At 40.8% G+C, this 15,852-nt stretch overlaps 1 protein-coding gene across 18 annotated transcripts in view; it reads right to left on the bottom strand.

Moving 5' to 3' along the window:
- Positions 1-15,852, bottom strand: part of ATP2B2 (ATPase plasma membrane Ca2+ transporting 2) — a 355,474-nt gene that overhangs the window by 160,901 nt on the left and 178,721 nt on the right. The gene's annotated exons all lie outside the window — the stretch shown is intronic.

Raw genomic sequence — 15,852 nt, 5'->3', positions numbered from 1 at the left:
CTCTGTCTCAAAAAAGTCAGCTATACCGAGGCCTTTTTTATAACGGGAATTTATTTATTCAGCTGATTAAATTCAACCAACATATTGGTAAGAGGTAGGGGTTTATCAGCAGACAGCCTGAGTAAATGCTCTTGTTCATTTGATCTTATAGCACCAAACAACATGCAAATGATTCTACTCTACCTTCTACCCCAACGAACCCTCTAAAATTTACAGTAATACAAGTTATTTATTTGTATGACTTCTTACCTGTCCTTCACCATAACATGGTGTTACAGCAACAGAAAATGAAATTATAACAACATAGCATATCCAAATGTTATGGTCATCTGTGCCCTCTTTTGCAAGTGGGTCAGGAGGTGCAACCCACAGTGTACCAGCCCCAGAAAATTCTGCTGCCTTCCCTCCAGAGTAGTACCGATTTCAAGGACTGTCCACCATAGGAGTAGCAGCACTTTGCCAGAGGTAAGTAGAACTGAAGCTGGGCCTGCCCATAACTACTGCAGTAATTTTTACTGCTGGTGACTTTCTTGCTTGCTCTGATAATCATAAGACAGAAATAGCTGAGAATATCCCTCATTATATTTTACCCTCTTCAAGCTTTGTCCTTGGAGCAGCAATTCTGTGTGCTGTGCTTCTAGTCTGTTGCTCTAGCCTATAAATTGCCTTAACGTTCCCAAAATTTCCTTCAGGTACTTATTCTAATGACAGCATGTGGAAATCACTGAGACTTCAACAGAGAAGGAAATGAGGTTTCACATTCATGAAATTCCCAAGCCTGTAGAGACTTGAGAACTGAATCCTAAGGACGACGTCACTTGGACCTGGATGTGAGGTATTAAGGCAACAGCACATTCAAAGAGATTGAAACTCTCGTGCCTTTATTCCTTTAATTTTTATTTCTTTAGGTTGCAATCCTATACTCACTTACCTGAATGCAATGGGACTTGCACAAGGTTGCGGTATTAGTCTTTTTATAGGCTGGCCTCAGAGAAAGGCTCCCTGCATATAGACCAATTTAAGATAAAAATACAGTTTTTTAAAATTCCATTAAAAGCACTCAGGAACAGAATCTATTAAAATAGCTATAAAGGCAACACTATAACCAGTTCTAAAACAGACTGGGAAGCTTGCGCAAATATAGAAATCCTTGCTAGGTGCCAAATACACAACAAAGTTGGCACCCACTAGGTGAGTTTACTGGAAAGGGCATACCTCAATTCAGGCTGCCACACCTGAGAAGACACTCTTCCACCCCTCCCTTTCCTTCTCTCCTTCCCTCACAATGCCTAACCTCAGATGTCAGAGGGCCTTGAAGAAGGCCTTCTGCTTAATCAATGTTTGAGGCAGAATCATGGGAGTAGGGGAACAGTACTTCAAGCAGCCAGTTCCTTGACTGGCAGTTATGTACCAAGTTAGGATGTCTCTAGATACTTGTTTTCAGGGTTCAGTATTAGTGGCCTTTCCACTCTCTGCTCAGTCAGGCTCTGTGAAGTGCAAGGAAGGAAAATTGGTGCTTCTTGAACCCTTAACAGCTTATAATATCCTGCAGGAGAGAATGGGTGGCTGGGTAGCTGAACAAGAACATTTTGTAGCAGTTCTGGCTTGGCATAGCTATGTAGGAACTCACATTCTCTAGCAACTGTTATACTGTATATAAGTAATCAACAACCTGGATTTGAATGGTCAGAATAAAACTACAAAATAGACCTGTGACTCTAAAGGTTTGAAAAAAAGTAAGGTTATTTTACATTTTCATCACTCAAATCTTTCATTCCCCAAAATACTGGTTTTTAGAGTTTTTAAAACTGTGGGCTCCAATTTATTGCACTTTTTACTATTTCCATTCTTAGTTTACTATCAGAGGCATTAAATCATCAACCACTGGGTATATGGAAGTACAATATTTTGCATAATGTTGATTAATAACACAACACAAACATATAATCAAGACATTCTAACAATGCACCCTTCTGAAGTATAATTCATTCTTTAACACTAATTGAACAGAATATTTAAAAAATAGGTTCCCTCCCTTACTGGTTCAAGAGGTATATCCAGCACTTTCTTCAGCCGGAACTTGCCGGAACTCAGTTCCAGCACCTCTCAGGTGGGTTCCATTGCCATTCTAAGAGAAGAAGGGAGGCGCTCATGGTGAGTTCTGGCACCTCTTCTTCTAGAATAATAGCACTGGGTAAATTATTTACCTTCTTGAAAGCACTCACATAAGCACACACAACCACTAGCACCTTAAAGCAACTCAAAATGCAATTGTTCTTCCCTTGCTCTGTTGATGTTCTTTACAGTGGAAAAAGAGTTCTGGTCAGAAATCATAGGGTTTTGTTAAGCATATCACCAATACTTTATTTTCTCATGAAGCAATGAAATATGTGCATTAAGCACTGCAGAAATCAAAAAGTGAGAAGGTGGCCACCAAGTGGACCAACAAATTGCAGAAATTGGATTAAGCAGGCAAACAACATGTGAGACTATTTAAACAGTCACAACAGCATCTTACCTTCTTCCCTTAAACCTTCCAAAGGCAACAATACCATCTGTGGGATGATGAAGCAAGCCTTACTTATTTAGAAAGGGTGTGTTTGATCTCCACCCCTTCTTCAATTTTTTTAACCGTACACAACCCTGGGAACAAAAGGTAGCCAGTGAAGCAGTTACGCTACAAAAGAACAAAGGGGTTTCCTGATGTAATATGCATAGTGAGGAACTGACCAAGTCTGGCTGAGTTGTTTTAGTCTAACAGTAAATCTCAAAGATAAAAAAAGCAACCCTGGCCTGCCAACTCCAAACATTTCACAATTCTTTTTCCAGCATTCAATACTTGCTTCTTTGAAGGTCCCTCTGCAGGAAACAATGGACCACTCTAGGGTGCACAGTAAGCTAAATGGATTATCCAAGGAATGCAGACTCTGCTGTGGCTGCTGGCCTCTATGAATTCAGGCTACAAAGGTCAAAAGGCCCAGTTCTAATTCTGAAGAGTATCATGAAGTAGAAAGCAAGTTAGGAAGATTTAGCAGATGCTACTTTAAGCATCTCAAAGCAGTCTAGATCCTCCTTAGGAAAAGTGCCACTGACTCCATCCTTTCATCCTCATCACATATAGCAAAAGTATTGAGTCTGCCAAGAAACCTTTTTAAAGCCTCTTAACGCTGGAGGCGGGGTGGAATATATGTTTCACTGGTGGAGTGGGAAGTAGAAAGAGAGAGAGGGAGAGACCACATGATTATTTAAACAGAGCATTTTATGTAGCAAGGATTAGTATCTAGAAGACCACATGTGTGCTGGAGTTATCAAGAGGGGCTTCCTATTTTCACCCCATTGAAGCCCATGAAACCTACTTTGTAAGTCTGCTAGCTCCTCTGTATTGCCATTCAGAGTGGGGCTGCAACTGACAGAGAAATCAGTTGCTTCCCCAGGCGCATGAAGTGCTTTGCATGTATGTGCCTATGTGTCTTTTTGGATATTAGACATCGTCTTGGGTCACACACACACTAACCTGCTTGTAGCACCAAAAAGCAGTTTTTCTTAATCCAGAATCCTTCATGCTCATCCTCAACATGGTACCTTCCATTTAGATTGATTCTAGGTCCTGCTGCCCACAAGGGTGGGTGTGGTAACTTGATATGCATTTGAAAACCCTGCCCTTGATTAGGTTATCTATGCTTTTTCCTCCATCCATGTGTTCAGGTAATTGAAGAAAGAAGTGTTTGCAATCAGGGTACTATAAGTCTGTTTTTATCTGTTTTCAAATGTGTACACTTCAGGGTAATGCAGACTAAATCTGCAATGAGCTTTTATCAGAATGAAACCAGTTTCTCAAGAAGCAAAAAATATGAAAAGATCTAGACTGTGTGTGGACTAGGTAGAATATACAAGTATTGGTCTCCACTGATTCTAGAATAAAATGTTTTGTATATGCAGATGTGGAACAGGCACCACATATTATGCCCAGTACACATGGCCCATATATTTACACCCGGTGATGCACTTATGGACTGCTTGTTCAGTCCAGAGATGGCAGGATTTTCACCAGGAAATTATGAAACATTAATTTGGATCAACAAAATATTTTACCAGGGCCAAAGGTTTAACAGCAAACACCACTATGCATTTCCATTATAGACAGCGAGACTCTGATTAAATATAAAAAAGCTTTCTTAGTTCTTACAGAATTGAAGGAAAACATGCTCTCTCACATACTTCCACAAACTGTTCACAAACATTCTCACACACTGACATTTATTACAGGAGAACAGCTTGGTGTTTTGGACCTCCTTAACAGCAGGTAGAACAAATAGCCAGCACCAAAATGACAAAGAAGAGACAGTCTCAAACTGATGTTTTTAAAAAGTGATTTTTTTAAAGTGAAATGTGATATGGTTAACATGTCAACATATAACCTTCCCCACAGTGAAAATAAAAATCTTGCAGTGTTTTGGTCCAATGAGGTAATCACAGGGGTGTATTCAGAGCACCAAGGCATGCTATCAGCTTATTTGGTGCAGCATGAGATCAAGAATGCTTATGCAAGGGATATTACCTCCTCACACTGCAGCTTTCTGCAGAAGAAAGGGCTCTTTTGAGGGTCAAGGGGCCCTCAGAAAAAGCCAGGAAGTGTGGTAGCGGCAATGGAGAGAAGGGGTCAGGGAAATCAGCCAGAACTAGCTTGCACGAATGAAGCTCCCAACTCAAAGGAAAGGCTTTTTTGGGTGCAATAAAGAAAAGGGGATGATAGTTTTCCTTGCACTTATGCTGCATTGTATATAAACCAATATACTGAATCATACTGTGAACATCTCATATTGCAATTAAATTTTTGGAGCACCATTAAGTGGCTTTGCCTCTTTTTTGTGACTTTCTGGCTATTGGTAAACCAGCATAGGAAACACAGTGATTGAGGGCTGGGAATTGGGGTAAGTGACTAGAGAGTCACAGGCACAGCCAACATAGGTCAAGGCAAGGTCTAATCCAGCTGATGAACACTACTCTTTTAGCTATGTCTCAACAAACAATTATTTGCACTGGATGGTATTAGGTCCCTTATATCATGCGAGTTCCTAAGAAAACAATTTTACGGTCCTGTGGTCTCCAAGATTTGTGTGCAGCTTTCATCAGGTGGGGTGGGGAAAAGATGTTTTTTTAGAATAGCTGTGTGGTACAGTATTCCTAGTTTCTTGTGACTAGGGTGATTTGAGAATGTTATAAAGAAAGATAAACAACGTTGACTTTGCTTTGGTGTTTGTATGATTTCCTGTTCAGGAATGTTACAAAGCAATTGCTCTCACTATTTCCTCAGATCAGGGTATTTGCTGTAATCATTTGTTTCCCCAAAGGTGACTTATAAAATCATAGAATTGTAGAGGTTGGGGGGGGGCGGATCCTGGGATTCATCTAGTTCAACCTCCTGCAATGCAGGAATCCTTTGCCCAACGTGGGGCTCGAACCATTATTTGGTTATTAATCACTAAATGAATCTACATTCGGAGCCTGCAAGCATAGCCTACTGAACCAAGATTGCACCAGATGAACTGGTTTCCAGTGTTTTCTGAGACCAATTTAAACTGCTTCTCATGCTGCCCTTTAAAGCCCCAGATGGTTTGGGGCCATGTAACTTATGGGGCTGCCGGCATCCCATATCAGCTTACTTGCCCCTTAAGATCCACTTCTGAAGCCCTGTTGAGGTATGCGGCAACAAAGGGTGGCAGGCTCACAGGCCAGGGCATTTTGAAGAATGGCCCCACAGTTGTGGGGAAATGATCCCATGTCAGATCAGGAAGTCCTCCATTCCTGCACACTTTCAAACATGGCTGAAAAATCAACTCTTTTGCCACAGTTTATAGCAATTAACTGCAGTCTAGCTGTTGGTAAGGGATTCGGGTGGCGCTGTGGGTTAAACCACAGAGCCTAGGACTTGCCAATCAGAAGGTTGGCGGTTCGAAACCCCGCAACGGGGTCAGCTCCCATTGCTGGGTCCCTGCTCCTGCCAACCTAGCAGTTTGAAAGCACATCAAAGTGCAAGTAGATAAATAGGTACCGCTTCAGCGGGAAGGTAAACGGTGTTTCCGTGCGCTGCTCTGGTTCGCCAGAAGCAGCTTAGTCATGCTGGCCACATGACCCAGAAGCTGTACGTCGGCTCCCTCGGCCAGTAAAGCGAGATGAGCGCCACAACCCCAGAGTTGTCTGCGACTGGACCTAATGGTCAGGGGTCCCTTTACCTTAGCTGTTGATATGGCATTGTGTTATGAGTTCTTTTGGTTACATGATGTCCTGCTATGTTACATTTTGCTGGATTGTTGGTGGGTTTGCTAGTTTGAATAATGCTGGATAAAATAATGTGCAGAGATTATTAAGATATTTTAAATGTTTATTTATTTATGTTACTGCTCATATTTTGTTTTGATTCAGCCTTACTTGCCAGACATATACATATAGCTCTGCTGGAAGGCCAGGGTGACATACATTTTCAAAGGTGATGACATAGGACAGGATTTCCCAGTGTGGTGTTTGATCTCCACATGGAGTTGTGGGAGGGACATGAGAGAATTAAAAAGTGAGTGAAGAAGCAAGATATATGCAAGGACAGGCTAGGCTTGTAAAAACCTTGACCTCTGAACAGAAGTGTACTTTGAAAGAAGTACTAACTTAAAACATGCAAGGATAAGCTATTATTCATTCAATAGTAAGCTTTTTTAGAGCATTAAGGACACAGTACACATAATTATAACCATTATAAACATTTTGTGAATCTTTGTACTTTTGTCCATTTGCTGTATTTATTTCCCCCGATTTGAACTGTAAAGTGGTGATTTCCTTGAGTGAGAATGAGTGTACCCCTAAACATTTTTTTAGAAATAAAGCACTGGATATAACCATAGGCTTGCTGAAATTAGTGGGCATAACGACACTTAGCTGTGTGTTGGACCATAGCCTAGTATAGTGAGATAAATTGTGAGTGGGAGTTGTTATTGAAAGAACGTATATCCATTACATACAAATGCCCATTGTTGCTTACAACCAATATTATGAAGCTATGGGGTGACTCAGAAAAACAATGAATAACTAAAATAAAATGTGGAACATATAAAATAAGCACCCTTGGTGAGAAACAAAGGGTGCCAACTTGAAAAAAATATGGGGGTGGGCAGAGAAGCCCCGCCCCACATAACTGATCACATGACACGGTGCATGCACACCATTTGAATAGCAATGCTTATCAACTTTGGGGGGGCCAGCCACCTCAAATATTTTATTGGGGGTGAAGACCCCTCAGCCCCTAGGAGTTTTTATATCCAAAATATAACTCTGGTTAGCTCAAAATGGCATCTAAGCTGTGGTGTAGCATGGGAGAGCCACAGGGGCTGTTGCCCCAGCTACAAAATCGTTAGGGGTGCAAAAATTCAGCACCTGGTGCTGCCTCAATACGGCTGCACACTTCTGTTGCTGGGCTCTATTGAAAGCAGCTTCTCCATGTGAACCATGAAGTGACCTCTCTAACAACGGAACTCTTCTTCTTTTTATCTCTCAGACTGTGATCTGGGTGACGCAGATGCTGTTAGGTAGTTGAATGTGCATACATACTCCATACGTTTCCCTCCCTCACACCCTACACCTCCATATGGCCCCAGGTGCCAGCAATCCATGCTATGTCACTGTATCGGAGAGAGGACACCTCTCTCTCTGTATATATATATATATCCTTTCTTGATTGGAATTGGGGGAGGGGGAAAAGCTTGGTGGGCTCTAGTCATCCAGCAGCAGTCTTGGGAGGCAGAGAATGTCGCTAGATCCATAAACAGTTTAGTAACTTGGTGTGAAGACCTTTGTAGCTGCTTAAACATGTGCTATTTTCCACTTTAGGGGGAGAGTATTTGCATCTAACTCCCAGATTACACGTTGAATTCTGCTAAATGTAAAGAACATGTGGAAGGATTTGTGCAGGGGGAATCAGGTGTATGCATTAAACATTCACGTGACCCTTTAGGATTATGACCTTCAAAAGTGAAATGGTTTCCAGGGCAGCAGTTTCATTATATTAAAATTATCCCAACAAAAGTAATTATGTTTTAATGGATTGTACTGTATTTTTCACTGTCACAGTACGAAAGCCAGCTATCAGTGAAACAAGCTATTGAATTCCATTTTAATACAGAATTTACCATCTGTACTATCCAACAGTTTTAGAAAGCTTATTAAATATAGTCACAGTTCCTATAAACATTAGTATAATTAAAACTGAAGCAGTATTTTTCTTATAAGATCCATGATTTAAGGACTCCTCAGAGGAAGAAAAAAAACACATTTTCTACATTATAATTAATTAGTAATCCAAAATTAGCATTAAAAGGTTGCTAATTGTATACATTCAGGAGCTTTATGATTTAAAAATAGATCCTTATTCTTAATAGTTAATGTTATGTAAAGCGACTGGCACAGGAGGCACAAAATTTGTGGTGTGCTTTATTTAACAGAAGCAAGTACTTACCATGAAGCCTAACAAAAATGGGCACTATTTTTAAAACTCTTTTTAAAAATGATTTTTTTAAAAAAATGGTATCAGTTAATGCAAATTGCAAGACGGGAATTCCTTTTCAGTATCAGTTGCAGGCTATGAATTTCAATCAAAATGCTCCCTGAAAAGGTTTCAGTGGCGGTTTTAGATCAGTCAATAGGCTTTTTGGGACAGGCACTGGCAGTTGTGTCAAGCAACATAAGAATATGATATACATGGGATACACAATTGATAGAAAACTCTAATACACAAAGCATGTATTGGAAATTAGGATAATTGATATGTGTGCATATACCCCAGAGATATGTGTGTGTGCACAATAGGACAATGAAATTGAAAGGGCATCTTAAGATGGCTGTGGTGTCCCTCCAGATGTTGCTGGGTTCCAACTCCGATCACCTCCAACCTTTGGCTATGCTAGTTGGAATTAATATTAATTGGATTCCAATAGCATCTGGAGGGTCAAAGGGTTCCCTTCCTGGTCTTAAGACTTTAAAACTATCTCAAGATCATCTACTTCAGCCCTACATCTTGCATTAAGCTACCTTTGCATTATGCCATGTGATCCTCCACATGTTATTATGCTCTGTTCTGATTGTAAGAAGGCATATCAGAAGGATGGGGTCTTGCATAGTATGTGCCTGGCAACATTTCAACAGCTGGCCACTTATTCTTCCATGTGCTGCAAAACCATTCAAAGGTAAAAGGAAGAGCAGCTTCATGTGTTACTGGCAGCTGCTGCAACTGTCTATTCCTTGGCATTGCAATACACAAATGATAAATGTGCAGTTACAATCTAAAATATATTTGGGTCCTAGTACAAACTGAATGCCTTACCTTGAGGTGCTCCAGCTTAAATAGGCTTACCGAAATGGCTAAAAAGAAGCAAATAACTGGATTGACTATAGGAGGTCCAGCAATTATCAGAATATATTCCATAAAGATAAACATCTCTCAGATACCAGCTTTGTCTTCTATCTCAGTAAAAGAACCATATCCATTGACTGACACAGAAAGCGTGCATGCACATGTACAATATGTCATGGAAAACAGTCCTAAAAGGTCAAGCTTAACCAGTGAATTCAGTTTGAGTTTAATCAAAGCCAAAATGGCATTGTGACCTTCAAAAGTACGCAAAGTGCAGAGTCAATTCAAACGCAAGTCCCCTGTACTTACGAACAATGAATGCTTGGGAAAACATTAAAATAGCTTGGTAAGGAAGCAAGCTAGCCTATATTTCACTCGAAAGCAAATCTACCTCACCCTCTTTATCAGATTGTCATTTTATACAATAAATGCACAGCTCTTCTGTGTGGGGAATCTAAACGAGTGAGGTAGCCAACGTTTGTAATTACCTAATAAGGTGCATTAATTTGGTTATAAGGCTTAGCTGTATTATGAATTGAGTGCTCTTTTTCCTGAAAGTTCTCCTCTAGAATGTTAAATGGGATAGTGAGCATGCATGGTCCACATGATCAGCATTCAGTCAGCCACATACCTGAAGGCAGCTGCTCTGCAGGTGTACAGTTTATTTAAGGCTAAACTTTGCCCTCAATTAAACTGTGCTGAACACTGTGAGGCTATGTGGACCTTTCAAATGGATCTCCAATTTACAAAATAATACCATGCTGCTTACATAAATAAACTAATCCTTGGCCACAATTCAGTGTTTGAAAACCATAGGCATTCTTAATCATGTGATTTGCAACACACAATGCTAATGCAATAATCATTTACATGTTGCTGCATGTTTGACAACATGGATTAACAATTATTGAACTATGCATGATGAAACATAATGTATGCAGGGCACAAAGCATTACTGTTGCCAACACAACATGCTGCCTTTGCCACCCTACACAAACTACAGTTTCCAAGGTGCAGTGTGATAATAAACATGGAGAGGGCAGGCTTGCCAAAGGCATCAAGTGTCTATAACGGGGTAGGCAACCTAAGGCCCGTGGGCCGAATGCGGCCCAATCGCCTTCTCAATCCGGCCCGCGGACGGTCCGGGAATCAGCATGTTTTTACATGAGCAGAATGTGTCCTTTTATTTAAAATGCATCTCTGGGTTATTTGTGGGGCCTGCCTGGTGTTTTTACATGAGTAGAAGTGTCCTTTTATTTAAAAAGCATCTCTGGGTTATTTGTGGGGCATAGGAATTTGTTCAATTTTTCCCCCCAAAATATAGTCCGGCCCACCACATGGTCTGAGGGACAGTGGACCGACCCATGGCTGAAAAAGGTTGCTGACCCATGGTCTATAAGCTTAAAGATATGGGTATCAGAACTGTGAAACTGTAGTTTTCCATGTATGAATGGTTTAAGACAAAATGTCATTTAATGGACAAAAGACGATTTGATGTAGATTTAATTAACCCAAATACGGTCAAGAGACTTTAAAGAACTTTAAGAACTTTAAAGAACATCTGCCAGATGCAGATGGGTTAAGAATCAAACTAGATGCAAAATGAGAGTTTTGTAACTTCCACTCCTTTTTACAAAAAAAAAAAAAAAAAGATCCCTAAAGGGCCTGGATCCAGGGTGCGACCTTAGCCTTGGCAGAGAGAGGGCTTAAACCTTCTCCTTCACACTGATATTGGTAAAGGGGAGGGAGATTTTGATTTAGGGGAGATGATATGCATAAATGCCCCCATGCAAATCCTGCTAAGAAAGACCTGAACATTAATTATTACTTGAAAATAAAACTTACATTCAGGATAAAAGCAGGAGGATAAAGCAAATTCCTAGCACAATACTATAATTAAGGGAGCCAGTGGAGGGTCTATAGCATATGACAGAAAATCCCACTATACCACACCGCCATTGATGGTATGGATAATGAAATTTAATATTAGTGACAGAGCTGGTGCAAGCAATTTTCCTCCCACTGAATTCAATGAAGAGTAGAAAATAAATACAAAAGGTTGTATTCAACTTTTACTCAAGGCAGATCTACTGGGTGATATTAAACTAAGTTTTACTCAGAGCAGACCCATTGAAATTAATGGACATGACTAAGTTAGGCCCATTCATTTCAGTGGGTCTATTCTGAATAAAACATATTTTAATACTACCCAATGGGTCTACCTTGAGTAAAACATAGTGCTAAGAGGGGTGTGAATGAGGTCCACATGTGCAACTGAACTTTCAATGTACCTTCCTCCCATGCACACCCTAAACCTGTTTTGGGGGTTCACCCAACCCTCCAGAGCAGATTTAAGGGGTGCAGGAGCAGAGGGGGTAAGTTCCATTGTGTGAGCAGACTCCATTCTACACATACCGAAGCTTAGTTGAATCCTGACCACTGGACCTAACTTAATCATGTTCATTAATTTCAGTGGGTGTACTCTGAGTAAAACTTTGTTGACTACTACCCAAAATCACCTCTCTCCATGATGAAAGCCCCCAGCAAAACATTCCTACAAGGTGCATAGGATAAGGCAGAGTTCTGTACCTAATCCCTGTACATAAATCACCCAGGTAGAAACCCCCAGATAGCGAGCCAGTAACTGAGATGACAGGGGACTTAGCATAGGGCTAGATCAATCTAACCTCATACCATGCACCTAAGGGAGAACTCTGAGGATGGGAACTACGGAGAAATGGTACATTGCACAAAATAACTTGGTTATGCACACCAGGGGTGGTCCATGCTATAAATATCTATGGCCACAACTGTCTCCCATGTCTCCTTCTGACTCAGTTTGTTACATGTGAATACTGTGTCTTGTGTGGTAACATTCTTCCCTCCCAACAGAAGGGAGTAGTGTCCTAAACATACACGCACACATCCCTGCACACAGTTAGCAAAGGCCAGGCACTCCACTTCAACAGTTGCCACCGTTGAGCATTCATAAACATTTTTGCATTGCAGCCTAGTTGCATGGAGCAGGACAGGTTGTCACTGGACAAAGAATTCCCTTGCAAGTGAAGAGGTAAGGAGTCTTTTCTCTCCACACCCCTCACTCAGAAGGGTATGGCAGAGGCATGTGCATTGGCAGAGCACACGGATGGCACCTCTCCTTCTCTCTCACTTCCTCACAAATACCTTCTGTGCATCCTGGTCCATATGCTCCAGCTGCTGATCATTTGCTCTGAGCTGTTTTGCGGCCAATTTCCCAAACAGAATCAAGGACATGCAAAAGGCTTGCTGTGTCCTCTCTTTCTTAGGCATGCCAACTGCTGAAGTCATATCCTATTTCTCCTGGAAGTCCGAGAAAGATTGAAAGGAGGACAAAGGATAACAGGTGCCAACACAGCAGCCTTGTGAATGACCACAACAGAGGCTCTCCGACTGAATTCATTCCTATTTCTCAGACTTAGTTGTTATTCATGGAGGTAAAGAATACGTTGTACCTGCTGAAAGCACTTTGGTCTATTATCTGCACCACAGCCAAGTTTCATGCAGAACAAAGTATAAAAACAGCAGATTAAGGTTCACCTGGCAGGTTGAAAAAAATATATAGTCAAATGTATTATGAAAAACTGGCAAAATAATTTAGGTGGCAAAACAGGTTTGACACACATAGGTTTGGCTTTAGCCAGCATAAGTGCCCTTGTAAGTATGCTGCACTGAATTCCACCCATTGTTTTTCTTCTGGATGTAAATCTAACTGACTCGTTTTTTTGTGAGGGGTGGGGATTGTTTGGCGTAAATCAGTTTACAGGGTATAACTAGTTTCCATGCTATCAACTGCCAGTGCATGAGCTACCTTTCATTTGCAAAAGTAGTTTAGATATCCCTTTATCCACAAAAGAATTCTTGCCCCAGAATACTGCAAAAGCCATGTTCATAGAGTGAGAGGGTGGCATTAACATTGTCTTGCAAGTGCTTTGGGATTTTAATCCCATTTTCAAAACTGATTTAGACATTGATTTAGGCTATAGGAACTGAAATGAACATAATCCCATCAGTAAGTATACAGATTCAAATGCAGGACCCTTCCTTATCTCTCAGCTTTAGTATACCAGTTTCTCAATCCACATTGTCCTTCAGAATCTGTGGATATGACCATTTCCCAAAGTGTATGTTAGTCATCTAGGGATGCTTCCTAGATGTGCCTAAGAGGCAATTTACCTAGCTGACAACTCTGACCAGGTGGTTTACCTTATAAAGAGGGTTGGCCAGGAATGAGCCATTTAAGCTTATTACGATATCAATGTCAAGCTCAAAGAAGAACTGCCAAAGCCCAACTAATCCTTCATGCTGAACTGAAAACATATCTTCCTAATAGGAAAACAACACGTGCACCATGAAATCATATTTGCAAAAAGATGTCCCACTGACCGTTGTTATGGTTGCATTAATTGGAGAAATTGACTAAATTACTGGAGATATAACAGCATATTTTTAATCTTAGCATTTTACACTGACTGCTAGCATCAACATAAATTAAAGTTTTGAAAAGCAATTTCTTTAGTTCATGTTGCCATTACCAGGAAGTGGGGGGGGGGGGGCTTAGCTTTCATATGTTTGCTTTAAACTGTTTAACCAGTCTAAACAATACAAAACTTCTCTAACATACAAGCTATTTAAGATTAGGGTATGGAAGAGTACCAGTAATGAAGTAGGTGATGTTTGAAGGGTCAAATGCCTCCAGTATGCCTTTCACAGTTCATCCTCTTATATGTGACGTTTTAAACTTTTATAACACAAGTTCTACCAAATTGGAACATATGCTAACCCCTTTTTCCATGGGAAGTATTGAAATCGAGAATGAAACTTTGCATACAATCTTTATAACGTTTCTACAGTTTGGTTATGTGTGGAGCTCTTAAAACAGCATAAGATGGCTGTGATGGGAAGATGGGCTGAGTGGTACTCATCCTCATAGATAACCCACCCAGTGAATCAATGGACAATGAGATGGAGCAGGGGAAGGCTTGATGTGGTAGGTGCAGTGAACAGACTTGGTCTCTCTCACCCCAGATAAACATGACAGATGGGTAAAAGAGGGCCAAAAGCCTGTTTGATCATGTTCTGACCTGTTACCCTATTCTAGAGCACCTCCATCCAGGACCAGCAAAACAATGTGATAAAGCTTTCAGTTGTCTGTCCCACCTGGGCAAGTGGAGGATCCCTGCTCCTGCCAACCTAGCAGTTTGAAAGCATGTGAAAGTGCAAGTAGATAAATAGCTACCACTCCAGCGGGAAGGTAAATGGCGTTTCCGTGCACTGCTCTGGTTCGCCAGAAGCGGCTTAGTCATGCTGGCCACATGACCCGGAAGCTGTACGCCGGCTTCCTCGGCCAATAAAGCGAGATGAGCGCCGCAACCCTAGAGTCAGCCACGACTGGACCTAATGGTCAGGGGTCCCTTTACCTTTATGCTGCAATAGGGTACAATATCATTATCCCTTCACATTCAAATAAATGGTACAGCCAACACTGAAAATGGCCCACAATCTGAATGATATGGCTCACCTGGTAAAATATTGTCTGAATTATATTATCAAGCTGTTTGGGAGACAGAAAGGGATAAAATTTGCATGCCAGTACAACTTTTCACCATGTAACAAGCCTTAGAACCACCAAAACTACAAGCACAGAGTTATTTTTTAAAGGTCATTGAACCAAAACTTGCTGCCAAATATATTTATCTTAATTCTCACAGCCTCTTTCTTCTATCTACAGATTAAATTTCTATATCACCCCCAAGAAACAGAATAGTTGAACAATAGCAAACATTATTAGCTCTCCTCAGAAAACAAGGAAACAGAAAAAAGGATCTCATATCACAATTCACTCCCAAAGATGAAACAAAATACTAAAATAAAATATCTGCTTGGGTACATAAAAAGTGGAGGCATGTAACTTTATATTTTAGGGCTACACTCACGGCCCTATCTTAAGAGTAAGTTGGCTGAATCACATTCCACCCCTATAATGAGGGTCTGTGTGGAGGAGAGTCTATATTTTATAATTACAAAATGTTTCAATTGACTGTTCTGAAACTTAACATTGTAGACAATTATAGAATTTGTTTCCATCTGCACTGCATGTAACCAAAAGAGGTAGGAAAGGTACTGCAGGAGTGTTTTGCAGTACTAGGAACTACATAAGGTAATACTGTTCCAGTTTCTGAGTTCAAAGCAAAGTATTATGAGACTCCTCTGCATACTAAAGAACACCTCAGTGGTCCCCATACCAAACCTTGGGAGGCTCCACTTTCTACATGTCTCAGAGAACTGTCCCTTTATTCCTACTCTTTGCTTCCTGCAGCTTAGCCAATCTGGGATCCACAAGAGGGCTTCTCTTTTTTTTCTTGACTGCTAAGCTTACCCTGGAGTCCTTCCTGAGGAACTTTGCCAAAAGCTTTTTAGAA

Source organism: Podarcis muralis, chromosome 2, assembly GCF_964188315.1.
Source record: "Podarcis muralis chromosome 2, rPodMur119.hap1.1, whole genome shotgun sequence".
NCBI classification, from domain to species: Eukaryota; Metazoa; Chordata; class Lepidosauria; order Squamata; family Lacertidae; genus Podarcis; species Podarcis muralis.
This window is presented reverse-complemented; position numbering and strand designations above follow the sequence as displayed.